The sequence below is a fragment of the Dipodomys merriami genome, unplaced genomic scaffold, assembly GCF_024711535.1.
Source record: "Dipodomys merriami isolate MVZ:Mamm:240054 unplaced genomic scaffold, mDipMer1.0.p SCAF_17, whole genome shotgun sequence".
Classification (NCBI taxonomy): Eukaryota; Metazoa; Chordata; class Mammalia; order Rodentia; family Heteromyidae; genus Dipodomys; species Dipodomys merriami.
This window is the reverse complement of record NW_027203048.1, coordinates 31,032,115-31,054,399: the sequence shown is the minus strand read 5'-3', so window position 1 is coordinate 31,054,399 and position 22,285 is coordinate 31,032,115. Positions and strand designations below refer to the sequence as shown.

The 22,285-nt window shown below is 39.8% G+C and overlaps 1 protein-coding gene and 1 pseudogene across 2 annotated transcripts in view; one reads left to right on the top strand and one right to left on the bottom strand.

Annotated features, from left to right (window-relative positions):
* LOC138829319 (small ribosomal subunit protein eS1-like) overlaps positions 1-12,595 on the top strand; it is a 64,136-nt pseudogene extending 51,541 nt beyond the window's left edge. Inside the window, exons 5-6 of the transcript XR_011372543.1 lie at positions 11,618-12,302; positions 12,517-12,595. The product of XR_011372543.1 is annotated as a small ribosomal subunit protein eS1-like (transcript). The remainder of the gene's footprint in view (positions 1-11,617; positions 12,303-12,516) is intronic.
* Positions 1-22,285, bottom strand: part of Acyp2 (acylphosphatase 2) — a 123,870-nt gene that overhangs the window by 84,112 nt on the left and 17,473 nt on the right. The window lies entirely within an intron of this gene.

Sequence of the window (22,285 nt, the reverse complement as noted above, 5' to 3'; positions counted from 1 at the left end):
GTGTTTTACACTTAAGTTTGCAGGAGGAGGGAAGTAATGGGGATTGAACTCAGGGCCTCATACTTGTTAGACAGGTGCTCTACCGCTTGAGTCATGTCTCCAATTCCTTTTTGCATTGGTTATTTTCTTTTTTGCCACTGCTGGGGCTTGAACTCAGGGCCTGGGTGCTGTCCTTGAGCCTCTTTGTGCTCAAGGTTAGTGCCCTAGCACTTAAGCCTCAGCACCACTTTCACTTTTTCTGAGTAGTTACTGAAGATAAGAGTTTCACAGACTTTTCTGTTCAGGCTGGCTTCAAACTGCAATTCTCAAATCTCAGCCTCCTAAGAAGTAGCTAGGATTACAGGTGTGAGCCACTGGAGCCCAGTTTGCATTGGTTATTTTCAAAGCAGAATCTTGTTTTATGCATGGACTGCAATTCTCCTATATGTGCTTTCCCATGATACTTGGGATGAGACATGTATTACTGTGCCCATCCATTGTGATTCCCTGGTAGCTGAGATAACAGGCAAATCCCACTATACCTACCCATTGACTGACAGGGAGTCTCCTAAACTTTTATGCTCGGGCTAACCCTGATCTCTGCCTCACAAGTAGCTAGGATTACAGGCTTAAACAACTGAGTCTGCCTTTTTACAGTATGAGTTCATAACCTAACAGGATCTATTTGATAAGAGAAAAGAAACATTTTTTCAAGTAGTTAACCAGTGTCAGCAGTGTTTACTAAGTAATATGTCTAAATTATATAGTAAGTGCATTGTATTAGGGCCTGTTTCTAGGCTTTCTAACTGGCCTTATGTGTATTAGATTACACTGTTAAAATTAAGTACAAGACCGGATGACAGTGGTTCATGCCTATAATCCTAGCTAACTAATCCTTCTAACTCAGGAGACTGAGACCTGAGGACCATGGTTCAGACCCAGTCCAGGTAGGAAAATCTGTGAGACCCTTATCTCCAATTAATGACAGAAAAAGATGGAAGTGGCACTATGGTAGAGAGTCACTCAAGTGGTAGAGTAATAGCACCCAAACCCAGAGTTTCAGCTCCAGGACTGGCTAAATAAAGTACAAGTTTAACTTTTCTAATTCTTCAAAGTAAGTTTTAGAAGCATTTTGTCATTTCTGTTTATGTGGGGTGAATATGGCAGTACTAGAGTTTTTACTCAGAGCCTTGTGTTTGCAAAGGAGGTGCTCTACCATCTGAGCTCTAGTTTGTCATTTCTTTAAACAATTCCTAGGAGATAAGTAATCATTAGTTAAGATGCTTTAGGTTCTAATGAGTGAAAACCTAATCCACGGGGCTTGAACAACAACATTATTATGAGCCCAATGGTAGGGCAAATTTCTATCAATGTCATTAATTTGTTTCTCCACCTCACCTCTACCAGTTCTGCCATCATCATGCTCAGTTCCCCCTCATGGATATAAGATGGTTGGCAGAAGACCATGGACCATTGCATCCTCACTCACATTTAGCAAGAGACTAGAAGGCACTAGCAAGTCATTTTTGCATATCACCCTGAGTCCTGTCTACCTTCTCATTCATCTATCAATCCCAACTAAGAAAGACAGGATTAAAATTATTTGCTTGGACTAATCTGGGCTCCTATAGTAGCATCCATTCTGGCATGGAACAGAACTTGTAGAGAATCACAATTTTCATTTCAGTCACTTTAAATTCATTTCAGTTACTCTAAATTCATTAATTAATCTGAAATGTATTCCTATCTCTGCAGTACTCTTTTCATGCAAAGACACAGCACCCTTCCATTTAATCCAAATACTCTTCTTTTCCTACTGTATTTCAGAACAGGTCTGTGATTTCCTTCACATATATTCTGCACATAATTTTTTAATTTATGTTTTGATATTTTTATTTAAGGTTCTATCGTGAATATGGTCTTATTTTCTGTCATATTTGCTGCCTATACAAATACAAAAATTGACTTATTAATGCATGAATGCTTTTAATCAGAGTGCGGCACTAAAAACTGCAACTTGTAACCTGAACATCCTCTCTTGTGACTGACATTTTTCAGCCCTTGGGTATTTGTTCATATCTCTTGCCCTGTGTCCTCCAAATAAAAAAAGCATTGTTTCTAAATGTTGTACTATAACCTTAGAGTCAGACCTTGCTTTCAACTACTGTGAGGATCGTAGTAGTAGCAAAGCTGAGGAGAAATGACAAATTAATTACCCTGTCAGTCCTTTCTCTTAGGAATGAACATAGAAGCTTCTAGCTTGTGGAAGTGTGGTGCATCTATCAGCTTTCTCTGGATTTCTAAGGCATGATTCTAAAGAAATAACTCATATTACTTTTAAACCTGTAAATTGTAGAGGCAGCTTTAATGGGCTCAAAGCATGAGATCAAGTCTTTGCATTGGTAACTAACAGACTATTTAGCACTGTATTTCCATGGGAATATATTAAGACTATAGTCAATTGCAATACAACACTTTCTAAAGAATAAATTACATATGTTCAAGCTTACTTAAATTTTTATATTTTTATATTTTAAATTTTTATATTCAGTCATGATTTATTTGACTATGAATAAATCATTTAAAATTTTCCAAAGGCTAAAATTTTGGGGAAACACATGAGTATTTAATCTTTCAAACTTTTCCAGTTGCTTTCATTTACATTTTGACAAAAATATATTCAAATTAGGTACATTTTTAATATAATTACACTTTAAAATATTTTAGAGAGGAGGTGACAGTGATCAAGGTGCATTGTACTCATCCTAACTTCTGGAACGAAACCCCTTAGCACAGTTACTTCATAATATTTTTTAATATTTTAGGTCATTACTTGATTAGAACAAAAATTAAGAGAACATCTTGATTATAATAAAATTAGTGATTTTTAAAATGAAAGCAAAGAAAATAAATTTTATAAATCAGATTATGACTCATGCATTATTTTCTATTACCATTGCTCCCAAAATATTGGTGTATCATCAGAATACCCAGATATGCATAATTACTCAATCTAACAGCTTTTAAATTTTTGCAAGCTTACATCTGTAGAAACCATGGCTTAATAATTTTTATTTACATTTTCAGTTTTCTTGTCATGAAGGTTTAACAAGGCATGGGGGTTAGGGTATATTTCATTAGCAGTTTATTAGCTTGATTTAAGTCAATATTTTAAAAAAATATAAAAAAGTCAATATCTAAAATAATAAGACTTGTGAAAAAATAAGACTTGTGGCCTTCACTGATGCTCCTAGTAGACTCTTCAGTATTTAGAAGTGTACCTGGTCCTGTGTTCTCTGTAGTCTCATAGATTAGTGAGCAAATGACATCAGGGCAGGATGGCTGCTCACAGTCTAATCATATCCCAGCCCAGCAATGCTAACAGAAAGTAGGTATTGTTCTCCTATTACTAGTCCTCGTGAATCACATGTTCATAAGACTCATCTAACAAATCTAGGGCTATGACCATTGATCTGTATTTCATACTCACTCCTGCACATGGCAGTTCAAATGAAATCCATTGCACTGGAACCTGAGGCAGACACGTCTCTCTGCAAATGTATTGATTCCTTATTAGTTCTAATGGTTTTCCATTGGATTTTGTGGATCTTCTGGGTACACAATGTTACGGAATGCTAACAATGATAGTCCTGTCTCCTACTTTATAGTATTTATTATTTCTTTTGCATTTTTACAACATTCTTGAACTCTCCAAACACTATTAAATCATGGTGATGGCAGGCATCCATCCTGTCACTAGCTTGAGTTGGAGTTGCCTCTGGAAGCTCATCAGTAAGAATCCTGTTGATGTTGGCTTCATACTGATATCCTAATCCTTCCCATGTCAGATCTTTTGAGAGCTATGTGGCCAGGTTTCCCTGTTGAGATTTGGAAAATTTGGGTCTATACCAATGTGGGCACTGCCACTGCAGATAAATATAATAAGCCAAGGGAAAATAAATAAAAATAAAACCTTTCACCCCACTAAACAACTGCTCTAAATTCAGTCACTGACAGATATGTGGCTTTGGATGACTAAAACCTCACTTTACTCCTTCAAGTCTGAAATAATCCAGAAGCAAAGCTGTCTAGACAATGCAGGGTGGTCAGGAATTTTATCTTCTGTTTTTCTCTTCCCTATGTTATTTTTAGGGGGAATGACAAAAGTTTATGGTAATCTCAGAAATAAACATTTAGAGTTTTGTACCAGAGTGTCTGTCAGATTTTAAGACTTATGACCTATATTTTATGCATTTTGCATGTTAATTTTATTTCACAATTTAAAAAAGCTCCATACCAATACAGCAAAGAAATCATTACTACTAATCAGGAAAGCCAGTGGTGAAAAACAGCTTTGTGAGGCTGACCTAAACTCTGTCAAGGCAGAGACAGTGATTCTGTCACCATTACATCACCAAAGACTGAAACATAATACCAAAAACTATGCGATGAAATAACTTACTCAAGGTATACAGAACTCTCTTGTGAAATCATGTCAATGAAGAATGCTCAGAATTCTGAGCATCCACAATTTCAAGCAAGACCAGCAGGAAATTAATATTTAGGGCTGGCAGAAAGTAATGCTTATACCCAGGCATTGGTGGCTCACACCTATAATCCTAGCTACTCAGGAGGCTGAGATATATGAGGTTTGCAGCTCAAAGCCAGCTTGAGCAGGAAAGTCCATGAGACTCATATCTCCAATTAAACACCAAAAAAGCCCAAGGTAGAGCTTCAGCTCAAGTAGTTGAACACTAGCCTAGAGCACAAAAGTTTCAGGACCCAGTACACATACACACAAAGTAATACTTAGAATGCTAGGATTTTTCTCTAATTCTATAATTATTACAAGTAGTAGGGATTATTATTTACTCTGTTCTTATAGGTTTTATTTATCTTTTAATCCATCATGATGTTCAATATGAAGGGATGTGCACTAGGCCCTGAAGCTGTAGTTCTCTCTTACCCCATTTAAGCATGTTACCTCCCACAACACAGAAAATGAGATGCACACTGATCATTTACATCCCTGCCACATTTATGCTCATCATCCTGCTTATTTCCTTCTCGTACTTGTCATTATTCATAACCATTTTATTTACTTGTTAATATCCCAGCTCCTTGCATAGAATTATTAGAATAGATGATTCTTCACTTTTTACAGCTAATATTGGTGCTTTGAACATAGTAGGTTCTGATTAACTATTAATTCAGTGAATGAATGTATGCACTCAAGTCCTTTTTGTAATACTAAAGGAAGGTTAACTTACCTAAGATCTTCCCTTGGGAACAATCCCCAATGTGAGAGGATTTAGAGGCAGTACCTTTAGGGAGGACATGGAGCCTTTAGAATAAGATTAGTGTCTGTATTACTTTTTGTAGGTATGACTAAAATACCCGAAAGAACAACTTATGGGAAGGGATTATTCCTTTTGGCTCATTCAATCCATAGTCCTTGACCCATGACGATGCAGAACATTATGGTTCCTGGAGGGACATGGAGGAGGAGGCTATTTACTTCTTGGCATCCAGGAAGCACAGCATGAAGAGGGGACAGAAAACTAGGTCTAACCTTCAAAAACACACTCCTAGTGGCCCACCCACTCTCTCCACGTAGCCCCTGCCTTCTAAAGTTTCTATCACATCCCCAAATAGCACCATCAGCTGAGGATCAAATGTTCAACACAGGAGCCTATTAAGGAAATACATATCAAATCATAGCAATTCTGTCATACAATAAGCACCAGCAGAATTCTGTAGCCTCCTCCATTATGTGAGGACATAAGAAGACACTGCTGTTTATGAAGAGAAAGGAAGGTCCTCACTAGACTATGAACCTGCTAGAACCTTCATCTAAGGCTTCTCAGTCTCCAGAATTGTGAGAACTAAGTTTCTTTTCTTTACAAGCAATATAATCTGGTAGCAGCCCAGACAAACTAAGACAAGCTCTTACAACTACAATGGGTCACTGAGGAATGAAGAGAGCTGGCAGGCCAGAATTTAGAATATCAGAATTATTTGGTTCTGGTAATTGATTCTAGACTCGACTCTCTTTCCTGAAAACCTGTTCCTAAGTGTTTTCAATCATGGTTCTATTCTTAAACCAGAGACATGGTGATCCAGCTGTATTCTCTTTCAAAGACTTTCTGCTGAGAACTTTGTAATCTTTTTCTAGTTACAAGCACACAGAAATATAAAAGGGTCACCAAGTCCATTATGCAACATCCAAGCAAAGCCTTACCCAGAAATCCTTGGATTTGAGTTCAAAAGTGTGTTTGTACCAGGAAATTCACCTGGTGAATTAACCTTAAAGTAGTGGATTTGGGACACAGCCTCGCTCTGTTCGGCGACAGCCACAAAGTAACTAGCCAACCATTTCAAAAATACATTTCCTTAGTCATTGTAAACACTGAACAAAAGAAATCAGATAGAACAAAACAAAGCTCTTATCATTATTGAACAAACAATTCAAAGTATACAATCTACCCATAAGAAGTCATTTTTAAGAAAGGTAAGCACTGGGAGTTTTTAACAGCATAATAAGTGCTTTGATATGTTGTGATAAAAAGCAGTACAAAATTGTGTATACCCACCCATCAATCACAGGGTGAAACTAGCCTGAATTACATAGAGAACCTATCTCTGAAAGAAAACCAAGCAAAACAAAAGAGTAGGGAATTAGTTGAAGGAAGTTAGGTATATGTATATGAGATATTTATAGATGGGCAACCAAAACCATGTTCTAAAGAGGTCTCAGGAAGCAGGGAAGTGCCTTTAGACCATCTATCTGTCATGGCCCTGCCAGCAAATGGATGGCACCATCAAGGGAGGTAATCAAGAAGAATAAATGCCAAGAATAAATGCAAGCAGAAAGCAGTGAGGAAAGCATTACCACTCCTAGCATGACTGAACGGGACGCTGGGAGGAAGCAATTGCCTGAGCAAAATACAGAAACACCTGAGGCTATAGAACAATCTGGACTGTTAGTATAGGAATGGTGTTTCTTCCAACCCATAGTCTGGCAAGAAAGAAAACACAAACTGGAGTCTTTCTACCCTCCCACCCTCTACTCTCAGCATCAATGAGTAGGCAGAAGGCACAGGCACCGTCCATGGAGGTCAGTCTCTCAATGCAGAGCTTGGTGGAGCAGGTGGAGTGTAGGTCTGGGGGTGGAGGGGTGGAGGGAGGGGCAGGGAGTGGAGGGAAGACACTTGGGAGATTTTCTCATATAATATTTAGTGAAAATACAGCATTATCACCCCAAGTTTGAAAATATATGTATTTATAAATTGAAGAGTTTAAAGATGTGATTTACAAATTTAAGAGTTTAAGATGTGAATGCAGGGTTATTGTGGAATGCCCTTTGAACAGTAGATTAGATAGGAAGGGAAGCAGGACTGGCAGGGGAAGAAAGTAAATTGCAGCACAGTTCTAACAGAGCCCCTGACCATTCCTATCAAGCTCTGGAGCCAGCATAGCCCTTCAAAGAGACTCCCAATGAAGTCAAGGAGATGGGGCTTTGGCAACTCCTCAACAGTGGCTTACTGCATGCAGGCTCCTCCCATGAGTCCCAAGATAATGTCTGGTTAGAGCCAGTAAGCAGACATTGCACAACACTGGGCAACTGGTCATGTTCTCATTCTGAAGAGATGGGGAAGGAGGTATGCCACAAAATCCACGATGATGGCTGTTAACAATGTCTAATGGTTAATGTTGGCTCTAGGTTCTAGAACTGTGGCTAAATCACTTCCTGTTCTCAAGTATTAGGATACAGAGCAATTAAGATGCTGTGACAAAGAGATTTAAATAGTGCATTATAAATGAATTGGGGTTTATTTCTATGGCCTTAAAAGTTCACTTGATGAACTTAAGTCCATTGAGGCTAGCGCCCTCCCACCCGGTTGTTCTGGAACCCTCAACATACAGCTTCTAGTGCAGGGAGGCTGCAGAAGGAGGTAGATGAGCTACATGGTAAGTACCTGTTTCAAAAAATGAGTTAGAATCTTTTTTATTTGGGGGGGGGTCCGGTCATGGGGCCTGAACTCTGGGCCTGGGGGCTGTCCCTCAGCTCTTCAGCTCAAGACTAGCGCTCTACCACTTGAGCCACAGCGCTACTTCCGGCTTTTTTCTTTTTGCTTATGTGGTGCTGAGGAATCGAACCCAGGGCCTCGAGCATGCAAGGCAAGCGCTCTACCACTGAGCCACCTTCCCAGCCCAAAAAATGAGTTAGAATCTTAAAAATAGTGAAAATCCTTTTAAAAAGAAACTGAGTCCTGAGAAGTCACTGGAGCTGGCTTAGCCACCCATTTTTTTTTCAGAGGTGTTCTGACTGTGTGGTTTGATCCCAGAATTTCATGTGCACTTTTAATGAGTTTTCTACATGATGCATCCTATCAGATTTCTATGTTGCCCAGTCGAAAATTCACGTATTGAAACTCAATGGCTAATGGATGACATGAAAAGATGGAGCCCATGGGCTGGGAAGGTGGCTCAGTGGTAGAGCACTTGCCTTGCATGCATGAGGCCCTGGGTTCGATTCCTTAGCACCACATAAGCGAAAAAAGCCGGAAGTGGCGCTGTGGCTCAAGTGGTAGAGCGCTAGCCTTGAGCTGAAGAACTGAGGGACAGTGCCCAGGCCCAGGGTTCAGGCCCCATGACCAGACCCCCCCCCCAAAAAAAAAAGAAAAGAAAAGATGGAGCCTAAAAACCTTAAGAGGTTTTTAAACCACGTGGACTCCTCTGTGTAAATCAGGTAAAAGATCTTTGTAGAACAGCTTTCATGCAGCATTTGGTTTTCTACCTTCCCTTTCTACCTTCTTTGTATTTTGTCTCAATTTTTTTTAAACAATGTCTCACTGGATAGTCCGATACAGCCTAGAACATGAAGCCTCTAGCCTTAGCCTCTGCCTGGGAGCTGAGATTAAAGGCATGAACGACCACACCCAGCTTGTCCTGCCACTTTCTGTCCTGTGGGGATGTAGTGGTGCTTTCAGAGTATAAAACAAGGTTCCAGCTAGGAAGTAGATAACAAGCCTTGCCAGACACCAGGCCCCTCAACACCTGATCTTGCACTTCCCAGCCTTAGAACTGTAAGACAATACACTTCTGCTCTTGTTTTTTTTTTAACACTGCCATGTGTACTTGAACTCAAGGCCTCATACTGGTACTTATTTTTGCATTCAAGGTGGCGCTCTACCACTCTCCAGACCTGGAAGCCAAGTCCATCCCCACATCCATTTAAAAGCTTTGCCCAAAGCATCTGACTTTTGTGCTAGCCCTTGTAAACATTTATATAGAGAATTTTTAGTGACCAGGGATGGAGGGAATATGAATTTTTAAAACCAATATTCCAATTAGTACAGGCAAGGAGCCCTATGCCTTTGAAAAGGACAACAAACCTTTCAAAAGAGGAGAAAGCAATGTAATTAGAGATGTATCAAGGACTACAAGGCTGTTTTTAACTCGTTTCCTAAGAAACCAAAAATAGACTTGACAGTACTACTTCGAAAGAAGCTTGCAGCTACTTACTCTATTATTAAATTTTCCAGTTTAAAATTTTTAGACTCATTTAAGGGGTGAAAAAAAAGCCTCCTGAATAAAAAAATTAGTTCTTTCACTTAAATTTGTTTGTAATGCTTCTACTAATGAAAATTCACCTTTATAGACAAACACACATCAGGTTGTTCTTAAATAGATAAATAATGTAGTTAGCACACAGTATAATTCAGGACATCAGAACAAGTATCATGATGATAATCAATAATAAATTTATAGCCGGGCACCAGTGGCTCATAACTGTAATCCTAGCTACTCAGGAGACTGAGATCTAAGGATCATGACTCAAAACCAGGCCAGACAGAAAAATGTATGAGACTCTTATCTCAAGTTAACCCCCAAAAATCTGGCCATAGATCTGTGGCTCAAGTGGCAGAGTGCTAGCCTTGAGCAAAAGAAGCTCAGGGACAGCACCCAGGCTCTGAGTTCAAACCCCAGGACTAGTACTAATCACCATTATTATCATCATCTTGTAAACATAACAGCTCTTTGACAGGTAAAATTAAAATAAATTAAGCCATGCACCAGTGGCTCACGCCTGTAATCCTAGCTACCCAGGAGGCTAAGATCTGAGGATCTCGGTTCAAAGCCAGCCTAGGCAGGAAAGTCAGTGAGATTCTTATCTCCAATAAAAACCACTAAAAAACTGGAAGTGGCGCTGTGGCTCAAGCAGTAGAGTGCTCACCTTGAGCTGAAGAGTGCAGGGATAGCACCCAAGCCCAGAGTTCAAGCCCCACAGCCAACCAAAAAATAAACAAACTAACTAATTAATTAATTAATTTAATTAAACTGGCACCAGTGGCTCACGCCTGTAATCTAGCTACTCAGCAGGCTGAGATCTGAGGATCACAGTTCAAAGCAACACTGGGCAGCAAAGTTTGTGAGACTCTTATCTCCAATAAACTACTCAGAAAACTGGAAGTGGCGCAGTGGCTCAGTGGTAGAACTCTTGCCTTGAGCTGAAGAGTTGAGGGACAGAGTTTAGGCCCAAAGCTCAAGCCCCATGATCGACAAAAAAAAAAAAAAAAGACATAAATTTAGGGTCATAAAGAATAAAAGCTGTTGGGTTGTTAAATTTGTGCTTGTACTGGATCTTGAACTCAAGGCCTAGGCATTATCCTTCAGTTTTTTTTCCCTCAAGACTGGCTCTACCATTTGAACCACCAATATGCTTCTGGGTTTTTGCTGGTTAACTGGAGATAAGAGTGTCAAACACTCTCCTGCTTGGGCTGGCTTCAAACCATGATCCTGTGGATCTCAACCTCATGAGTTGCTTGGATTACAAGCCTGAGCCATCAGCACTTGGCAAAGACATTTTGTTATGTAATAATGTTCCTACCACATCTAAAATTTTTAATATTAAATCCTTAATATTTTAATACCCATACTGTATGCAAATAACTCCAATAATCAATCTCCCAAATGTCCTCTACAATTGGCTACTTCAAATCAGAGAAAAAAACTGTCTATATTTGTGACTTAAATGCAGAAAACTACTACACCTGTAAGACCTACATATGGATGTTCAACATGTTATCCCTTGCTTTCTACATATTTAAATTTTATAATAAGGCCCCAAAGACTTACATTATTACCTTTTTTGGGGTTTTGTGTGTGTGTGTGTGTGTGTGTGTGCATGTGTGCGTGTGTGTGCATGTGTGCGTGTGTGTGCATGTGTGTGTGTGTGTGTGTGTGTGTGTGTGTGCACGCCAGTAGGGTATTTTTCCAATTACAGCTGTCACTCTTACATTTGAGCCACCATACCTCTACTTTTTGCTGGTTAATTGGAAGATAAAAGTCTCTCAGATTTGTCCCATCTGGCTTTTTTACTGTGATCCTCAGATCTTAGCCTCTCGAGTAAGCTAGGATAAATGGCATGAGCCACTGGCAGCCGGCACACTATTACCTCTTTATAAATATGTCTTTATGTATGCATGAGAAGGAAGTTTCTAGGGCATACTACTTGCCCTGTCCTATTAGGTATTACAATCAATTACGTGGACAATGATATAGAAATAATGCTTATCCCTTTTGGCTCTCTGAGCAGCACCATGGTAGTCAGCAAGAACATACCTTATAAAAGGCAGCAAAAAGGGAGCCAAGAAGAAAGTGGTTGATCCATTTTCTAAGAAAAAAAATTGGTCTGACATTGAAGCACTGGCCATGTTCAATATAAGAAATACTGGGAAAATACTAGTCATGAGGACTCAAGGAACCAAAAATCACCTCTGATGGCCTCAAAGATTAGGGGTTTAAAGTGAGCCTTGCTGATCTGCTGGAGGATAAAGTTGCATTTAGAAAATTGAAGCTAATTACTGAGAATGTCCAGGGCAAGAACTGTTTGACCAACATCCATGATATGGATCTCATCTGGGACAAAATGTACTCCATGGTCAAAAAGTGGCCGACCATGATTGAAGCTCGTGTTGATGTCAAGACTATAGATGGTTATTTGCTTGGTCGGTTCTGTGTTGGTTGTACTAAAAAACACATCAGATATGCAAGACCTCCTATGCTCAGCACAGCAGGTCTGCCAGATCTGAAGGAGGAGGATGGACACCATGACCCGAGAAGCACATACAAATACTTGAAAGAAGTAATTGATTAACCAATTCCAGCACTGGGAAAGACATAGAAAAGGCTTGCCAGTCTATTTATCCAGTTCATGATATCTTCGTCAGAAAAGTAAAAATGCTGAAGAAGCTCAAGTTTGAATTGGGAAAACTCATGGAGCTTCATGGTGAAGGCAGTAGTTCTGGAAAAGCTACTGGAGGGCTGGGAAGGTGGCTCAGTGGTAGAGCGCTTGCCTTGCATGCATGAGGCCCTGAGTTCGATTCCTCAGCACCACATAAGCAGGAAAAAAAGAAGCCGGAAGTAACAATGTGGCTCACAAGTGGTAGAGCACTAGCCTTGAGCTGAAGAGCTGAGGGACAGCGCCCAGGCCACAGTTCAGGCCCCACGACTGGACACCCCCCCCAAAAAAAAAGCTACTGGAGATGAAACTGGTACCAAAGTTGAGTAAGCTGATGGATACAAACCCACAGTTCAAGAATCTGTTTAAAATTCATATTTTTAATAATGACAAATAAAAAGCCTATTTGTGATGGTTTGTATCTCAGAAAAAGAAAGAAAAATAATGCTTATCAAAATTGTCAGTTGATGAGACAGAGGAAATAATAAATGCATTAGAAGCCTGAATAAAAATCCAGGTGAGGAAATGGGTGATGACACACTGATTGGTCTACCTTCAGCAAGAGTTTGAGACCAAAGGGCTGCCATCTAGCGTTAGTGATGGTTAGATCAAATGTAATCATCTGAAACACACACACACACACACACACACACACACACACACACACACACACACACACACACACACACACCACACACACACACACTCACAAACCATGAAGAACTGCTGCCCTCCAAGTCTCTAAAAGTATATGCTGATATTCTGGCTCTTTCTGGCTCTTTCTAGTATTACCAGAGGACTGGAGTGGTAAATGTGTGACTAGGAATGTAGGAAAGGTGAACAATAGGATACATATGCGAAATTGCTGTAGAATCATGATATGTTTCCATGGCTACAAGGGGACTTGAAGGTGAGCAGAAAGGTAGCCTGACTATCTTGCCAGTGAGAGGGTGAGTATGTTCAGTTGTCAGATTCCTGCACTGGTCTTACCTACAATTTGATTTTACCTCATCCTATGTTTGACAGAAAGCAGAAAGGTCAGCCAAACTTAAGATGCAGATGTGATCTGCACAATGTAAAATGGCACAGTATTACAATGGAGACCACTCTGGGCATTGACTTTCCAAATGGATAAAGTCCTTTAACAAAGCTCCTAGAGGGGAAGGGAAAAAACAAATCATTTAAATAGGGATACAGGTGGACCCATTGCAACAATGAGATATACAAGTCATTATGTCAAAAATGAACTTTACAACTTTGGTGGGGGGAGGGTTGGGGGGAGGATGGGATGGGAAGGGGAAACAAAGGAGGAGGCTACAATGCTTGCCCATGTAATTGTAATCCCTCTGTACAGTATTTTCACACTAAAAAAAAAGCTCCTAAGACCCTTCTTGACCAAATCCTCCATGTCTTGCTTCATCCTGTACACACATTCTTCTGTTTACCCACCATCTCCTCTCAAGTATTTAAGGGCAAGAGATGCATTACTTATCTTTGTATCCACAGTTCCCAATACTCTGCCTGACCCAATAGATACTTCGTAATCATGGAATGAATAAATGCTAGTCCAAAGGGCTATCAGCTCAAGCTACACTGGAAACTTTAAAAAAAAAAAAAGCCCCTGGATGTTCTCAAGGTACCACCAAGGACAGATACATACACACTTTGATCTCAGTGGCTGACCATAAAGACAGCACAAAGTCAATAATTAAGGCTGTACTCAGACAAAAATAATAGTGAGGTACCACTGGACCAATGGATCAAGCTGTAATATTGGGGGAATGACTAAGCCAGAAGGTAAAGCTTCATACTTCTCATTAAAAAGTGTTACATATGTGATTTGTCATAGTAAGGTGCCATAGTAGGGTTTTCTACATCAAATGAGATCAAGTGGCTCTGACTCAGTACCTTTACATGGATTCCAAGGACTTTTAGAGAATCTACAAAATGGCTGGTAATTGTAGAGAAATAGCTACATGGGTTTCCCAGAAGAAAAATCCTGTATCTAGGAAGGACTCCAAGGGTCCAATATGCTTTGGTTTTTCCTTGGGGTGAAGAGAGGGAGTACCCTTCCTACAAAGACTGGTTCAGAATGTTCTCCTGGCACCGTCTTCTTTCCACCCTAAAGCAACCATCTTACTATCATCCTAGCTGGGGCATGGAGACGCCTGCCATTGCTATTACAAGCAGCTTCCCTCTGCTCCAAGTACTCGATTTTTAAAAAATATCTTTTGGGGGTGAGGGGGTTGGAGGAGGTCCTTTGGAATTTATGACTATTAGTATTCAAAATGCATTCTCTGATGTGGGAAATAAAGCAGAATCCTAAAGGAAGATGCAAAACCAAAGAGTAAATGTGAATGGAATACAGTAATGCAGAAACTTCAAATTAGGAAAAAGGGAATACCACTTGAACCAACCTGGTCCATATAGCATCTCCAAAAAGGCTAGTTGGAAAGTAAGAATAAGGTGGTTAGCAACAAAAGACTCACCAAGGACAGGTATATAGCCCAAACACCCCTGCCTTTCATGTAATTATTTTTTTCACTTTTCTCCCATTTTCCTCTATTTCCCGTTTGCCAATTCTCTTCCTTTTTATATTTCTTCCACTTTCACTCATCATTACACACCCAGTGCAGTGTTTCAGCTTCCAGTCTATTATTTCAACTCAAGCTGTGTATTTTTTTTAGGTCTGGATCTGGGACTTGAACTCAACACCCGCTGCTTTTGCTCACTGGCTAATGCTCTGCCAACTGAGCCAGGCTCTAACCTCTGGAACTGCATATTTCATTAATGACACTCTTCAAACCATGTCTAGCTACAGGTTAGGGAGTCTCATAAACTTTTTTGTCTTTTCTTTGTGTCAGTCTTGGGACTTGAACTCAAGAGTCTAAGGTGCCATCCATGAGCTTTTATGTTCAAGGCTAGCACTCTACCACTTGATCCACAGCTTTATTTATAAGAGTCTCATGGACTTTCATGCCCAGGCTGGCTTTGAACTATGAGTCTCAAGTCTTAGCTTCCTAAATAAGCTAGAATTATAGGCATGAACTATCAGCACCTGGCTCATGAACTTTTCTGCTCATCTTCCTCCCTATCTCAGCCTTCCAATAGCTAGGATTTTCAGGCATGAGCAACTAGCACCAGCTTTTATAATCCTTCCTAGACAAGAAGTCAAGCTTGACAGTCTGAACTACTGACTATGCATGTATGCATGCCTGGCTGACTCTTGGACACTACCACTTGGCCAGGATTTCTTCACTTTAAACTAGACAAGAGAACACTGTCGCCCAGAAATTGCCATCACTGTGAATGGTAAGTAAGAACTTGCTGGTTCTAGGCATATAAACCAAAAGTATACTGTATGTCACTAAACCATATATAACTCTTTATATGTAGACGTGGGTTAAGTCTAACCATGTGCTATTTGGCTGGTCAATATTGTCACCATTCAAAACATGTTCCAGGGCAAGCAAAATCCATACTTCCTGAGAGTCTGTTAGAAATTCAGGGTCTCAGGGTCTAATAATTTACTACTGAGAATCCTTTCCTTGATCAACATCAATGGGTGATTTGATAAACACTGGAGAAACCCAACATGAGCAAAATGACTACACAGAAGGAACTTGGATCCAGCGAATACAGAATCCTTTTAAATAGCTTATGCCAGTGTCGACATAGACAGTTGAACCCCACCCAAGATTTCTAGCTCAGTCAGGGTAGAGTGGAACCTGAGAATTTTAATTTCCAATAAATTGTTAGGTGATGTCAATGGTGGTACTGCGGGTCTAGGAACTGAATCATTAGCTTATATCATTTACAAATAACATGCCTCCTATATGGGGAAGTATATCCCCATAAAGTCCTCCCAACTACTAAAACGAGAAGGAAGAGAAAAGGAAGTCACAGCAAAATGTTTCATGTATGTTGTAAGAACATAGCTGCTAATGCTCTTTTGCACAGTGGGTTAAAAATAGCTGAAGAGATTACTATAGCAACAGCTGTGTTATCCCCAGGGACCTTCTCCACTGGCATCATTCATAAAGGAAGACACGCCTCATAGAAATTCCACTTCAGCACCAAGGCTTATCAGAAACAACAAACATGAGAAGCACGTTCTGCTCATAAAATACTAGGAGACAACAGCACAGATTTAAGATGGATATGAACATGACTCTAAAGCCTGTATCTGGATTTGGTCCAGCAATAAAACAAAAATAAAAATTTAACTCTATAGCCCTGAAAGAAGCAGAAAAATCGAGCTGAGAAATGTTGACAATACTCATTATGAATTTTAAAATGTTTAAGCTCAAAATAGCTCCTTCTTTTAAAAAAAAAAAAAAAAAGAGGCTCAAAACTATAAATAAATTTATATATATAAAGACCAAAGAGCTCCACCTAGAGTTTGAAAAAAGAGTTCTTGTTATATGCACACAAATAAACCCCTGTATAAGCATATCGCCCTGTATCTTTTCAATTAGTGTTCAAAATATATACTTTTACCAAGTTGTTACAATAAGGAGTATTTTCTAATGTGTGAAATACCGCTTATGTAAATAAAAACTGAATTATTTTATTATTGTCAGTCATAAGGCTTTGACTCAGGGCCTTAGCACTGTCCCTAAGCTTTTCCACTCAAGGCTAGTGCTCTACCACTTTGAGCCACAGCTCGATTTCCAATTTTCTGGTGGTTGATTGGAGATAAGGCTCTCACAGAGTTTCATTTCTGGACTGGCTTCAAACCATGATTCTCAGATCTCAGACTCTATGTAGCTAGAATGACAGGCATGAGCCACTGGCACCTGGCTGAGAACTGAATTTTTATTGTCTGTAATCTATTTCTTCTTCTAAAATCTGGCAGTTATATTTGTCACTGTGAATGATTAAGTGATTTATCTTAAGGCAAACTGGATTAAATTATCTTAGGGCAAAAAAGTTTTGGATTAGTGTTTAAACAATCATGAAGAAGACAGTTTACTACTGATTCCAGAGATACAGTTTTACCTGAACTTGCTGTATAATCTTAAACAATTCTCTCATCCTGAGTCTTCTCATGAACAGGTTTATGAGATCAGTGCTTCGCAGAAACCTGGTTGCATGCTGGCACCACTTGGGAGTATTAGAAACAATTGGATGGCTGGGTCTCAGCTCTAGAAATTCAGATTCAGCTGTGGAGGAGGTGGGACTAGACTACACCTTTGTACAACTTCTCAGGTGATTCTACTGTGTAGAATGGGTGCACCAGATTGGATGATCTACCTCCAAGGATTTCTTTACAGTTCAGACCTATTTCTCTAGTTCAGCAGTTCTCAACTTTAATGTAGATTAGGATTTCATACACATTTCTGAACCCTATTCTAGAGGGGTTTGCAGTACGTTATGTTCCAGTGGAACTCAAGAATTTACATTCTCCCTGAGCTGCCAGCTAATGCTGATGCTATTGACTCAGAATTATACTTAAAGAGAATCACTTTCCTAGAGGACCATAAAATTATATTTGTTAAATCCTCTAAATCATTCTTTGTTCTCCTTTATCAAGCCACAAAATGACGTGGTAGTTAGTATCTCTAATTCTAATCTCCCTTCTTCTAGCTCTTAGAAACAGTACTAACACCATTATTATCTGTTAAGGTTTAAATGTGCCATGTCCCTCACATGCTCATGGTTTGAACATCTGGTCCCCCTCTGGGGTGGCACTATGTTGGGAGGTTCTAGAAACTTTAAGAGGTAGGACCTACCTGAAGGGAGGAGGATATTGGGAGCAGTTCCATAGGCTATCTTGTTCCTGGCCCCTTCTCTCGGATTTATGTCTGAAATGAGGTAAAGAAAGTCCTACACCACACACTCCCACTGCCATGATGTCCCATCTGAGGCCAACCTCTAAAACCATGAGTCAAAACAAACCCTTCCTCCTTAAGTTATTTGTGTGTAGCATTTTGGCCACAGTGATAGAAAATTAATACAATATTATACCCCACAGACTCACTGAGTCAGTCTCTGACCTGAAACTTTTCACCAACTCCCCACGACTCACAAAAGAAGTTAATGTGACATCAAGCTTTTATTACTTTGACTTTATTACTTTGACCTTTTCAGCCTTCATTTCCATTTTCTCCGTTTCCTGTTTTCTGCCTATGTTCATAATAGAGGTTCTTTCAACAGTGCCTTTGTACCTGAAATTTTCTTCTAGAATTCCCACTTTTTTCTTTGTGTGTGTCAGGCGTTGTGCTGTATATTGGGAACTCAAGAAACAACAGGACAAACCCTGCCTTGAAGAAGCTTTCAGACCTAAGAGGTGTGACAAGTGACTATGAATGTTGAACCCAGCACGCTCTTTTATATACTCCTCTTCTCCTTTCCCTACTTATCAGCATGTGGGAAAGCTAATCACAGCTAGGGAAGGCCCATGGCACATAATCCCAGCTAGGGAAAGAGAATGGCATATAACTTAGAAGTATGCCAGAGCTGAACAGTGTGCAACATCCAAGGAAGAAATATCCCCAAGGAACCACTCCCAGTAACCAAGACCTACCTCCTAAAGTTTCTAGAACCTTCCAAAACAGCACCACCAGCAGGCAAGGAGGAAGCCCAGAGCTGTCCATCCTCTAACCTTGAGTGTGTGTATGATGGATGTTTCAAGCTGGGGGAGCCATCCTACAGGGGAATCCTACAGATACAGGTCCTGACACAAGTGCCTGCAACCGATGACTGCAGGCTCCTTTATGTCTGAATAGAATAAACCCTATTTGTTGGAATCAGCTGTTTATCAGGTTACTGTCTATCAGGTTTATCTCTTACTTACAGCTGAAAGCATTCTCTTAGGATGAAGGCAGGGGCTTTGAAGCAAGAAATTCTTTCCTAACAGCTGTGCTATGTGATGGGCTGAAGCAGGCTTAGAGTGAGAGCACCGTAGGGGGAGGGGGAGATGTATAGTGAGGGTGGGAGACAGGAATGGGGTACCCTTTCTAGGGAGAGGAAGGGGATCCCACGAAAGTCCTAAGGAAGGAAATAGAAACATGGTGCAGCAGGACTGAAATGCTAAAAAAAGAGACAGAAAAGTCTGGAAGGAGAGGCATGTGCATCTTTCTCCCCAGGGTAGAAGGAAGACTCCTTTCCCCGTGTTCTCTCAGCCTCATTCCTATCCCCACCCTGCTACTTCCCAGACTGCGTTGAGTTGACCTCTTTCACCCCAATTAAATAAACTAATTGAATTTTTCACAATACTTTTAATAATCTTTATACTCCTTTGGTATCTGGCAGAGGGTCATGGCAAGACACAAATACTTGTTGAGTAAAAAAATTATGACAGCCGGGCGCTGGTGGCTCACGCCTGTAATCCTAGCTACTCAGGAGGCTGAGATCTGAGGATCACGGTTCAAAGCCAGCCCGGGCAAGAAAGACCGTGAGACTCCTATCTCCAATAAACCACCAGAAAACCGGGAGTGGCGCTGTAGCTCAAGTGGTAGAGCGCTCACCTTGAGCTGAAGAGCTGAGGGACAACGCCCAGGCCCAGAGTTCAAGCCCCACGACCGACAAAAAAAAAAAAAAAAAAAAAAAAAAAAATTATGACAAACTATTTTAACTAAAACGCATCCCCAAAAGTTACAATCCAAAACTAGACACAATAGTGTATTCCTTTAATCCCAACACTCAGGAGGATTGCCAAAGTAGAAGCTAGCCATCTGGGGCTACCTAGCAAGGACCATGAGGGAGAGAAAGTTTCTGGGTGCTAGTCCTATAATCCTAGCTACTCATGAGGCTAAGATCTGATCATTACAGTTCAAAGCCAATCTGGGTAGAAAAGTGTGAAATGGAGGAATAGTTCAAAAGTGGTAGAGTGTCAGCTATCAGTGAAAAAGCCAACTAAGAGCAAAGCCTTGAGGGTAAGCCCAGTTCTGCAAGTGAGTCCCACAACCTGCCTAGGTACACAGGTGCTTTCTGTTCCTTGTGCTCAGAATGCTCTACCAGGGTTCTATGCTGGAAATATATTCCACTCACCTCCTCAAAAGGCCCTGACCATCCCATTTAAAGAAGGAAAATGGCCCAGTGCTAGTGACTTAGGTCTGTAATCCTAGCTACTCAGGAGGTTAAGATCTGAGGATCATGGTTCAAAGTCAGGCTGGACAGGAAAGGTTCTTATCTACAATTAAACACCTACAAACCAAAAGTGGAGATGTGGCTCAGAGTGGTAGAGTGTTAGCCTTGAAAGAAAAAAAAAAATGCACAAACAGCTGAAGTTCAAGCCCTACAACCAAAAAAAGAAAAACACTACTTCTTTCATAGCAAATACCATTATCTGAAAATATCTAGTTTGTTAATTTTGGGTCTCCTCACATAAGAACCATGAAAGTGTGTGTAATTGGATTTTTTTACAATAAGGTAAAAATGTATTTATTCTTAACGCATATACACATTTTATACACAGGGAAAATATGTGATATGTAGGATTTAGGAAAGAAAACATTTTTACTCAATATAATTCTATGGTATTGAATTTTTAGAACAATTATGCAAGCTTTTTGTAAATTTAAAAAAGAATGATCACATTTGCTTTGTAATAAGTATACTGAAATATGTGTCAAGCTTTAGAAAAGTTGAAATGTATTTTTATGTGTGTGTGTGTGTGTGTGTGTGTGCGCGCGCGCGCATGCGTGCGTGCGTGCGCGCGCACGTGCCAGTCCTGGGGCTTGAACTTAGGGCCTGGACACTGTCTCTGAACTTGGTTTTGCTGAGTGCTAGTACGCCATCATGTTTGCCACAGCTGTATTTGTGGCTTTTTGATGGTTACATGTAGATAAGTGTCTCTTGGATTTTCCCATCTGGGCTGGCTGTGAAGCATGATCCTCAGATCTCAGCCTCCTGAGTAGTTAAGATTTACAGGCTTGAGCCACCTATACCCAGCTATTTTCTTTAAAAAATATTTTATACCCCCATTTTTTGTACGCTAAGTTAACTTTAAGAATATATAACAGTATCTTTATAATAAAAAAATAAAATAATACATAAAAATGAATTGGGTACAAAAGTAAACCCTTGTAACTCTGGTATTCCAGAGGGTAATGCAGGCAGATCCCAAGTTCTAGACCAACCTAAGCTAAGAGGGAATTTTTAGGACAATGGAATTATTTTGTATAATACTGTAATGGTAGGTGTATGTCATAATACATCTGTCAAATCTGAATGCACAACATCAGAGTGAACCCTAATGTAAACTGTAGGCTTTAGTTAATGGTCTTATATCAACATTGGCTCATCAACTGTAACAAAGTCACATTAACACAAGTTATTGATAACAGGAAATTCAAGAGTTACAGGGAGGAGTATAAGAAAATACATTTATTTGCTGTTGTTTTTAGTGTACTATGTGACTTGTTGCTTTTGTATGGTCTTCCCCCATGGTATAACCCCTGTTTTTACTGTATTTGCTCCTGGTGCTCTGCATTTTGAATATACATTTTTTTCTAATTAGGGGAGGGGAAGGGAAATAACAAAATGCTGAAACAAGGATACAGGTTGACCCATTGTAACAATGAGATGAGATGTACAAGACACTATGTTGAAAACAAACTTTAGAACTGTGGAGGGGGGGGAAGGGGGAGAGTTGGGGAGGTGAGGAGGGAAGGGATGGTAGGGGAAAAACAAAGGAGGGGGTAACAATGCTTGCTAGGAAATGTACTCATTACCTTACTCACATAACTGTAACCCCTCTGTACTGTATCTTTACAATAAAAAATATATATTAAAATAACAGGAGAAAACCAACAAAAGGAAGTATATGAGAACTCTGTAATATATATTCAATTTTTCTATAAGCTAGAAATTGTTGTAAAATATAAAAGTGTATTAATTTTTACAAAAGTAATTAGTGCTGGCACTGAGAGTATAGCTCAGTAGTAGTTCACATGCCAAGATCTGGATTTGATCTCCAGCACCATTAAAAAAAATGTAATTACTACAGTACTATATGTTTTATTAAATATGGTTACTTTAATCAACGTACACTATATGATAACTTTGAAGCCAAAATCATTCATTTAAATCATGTTAATATAGATCTATAAT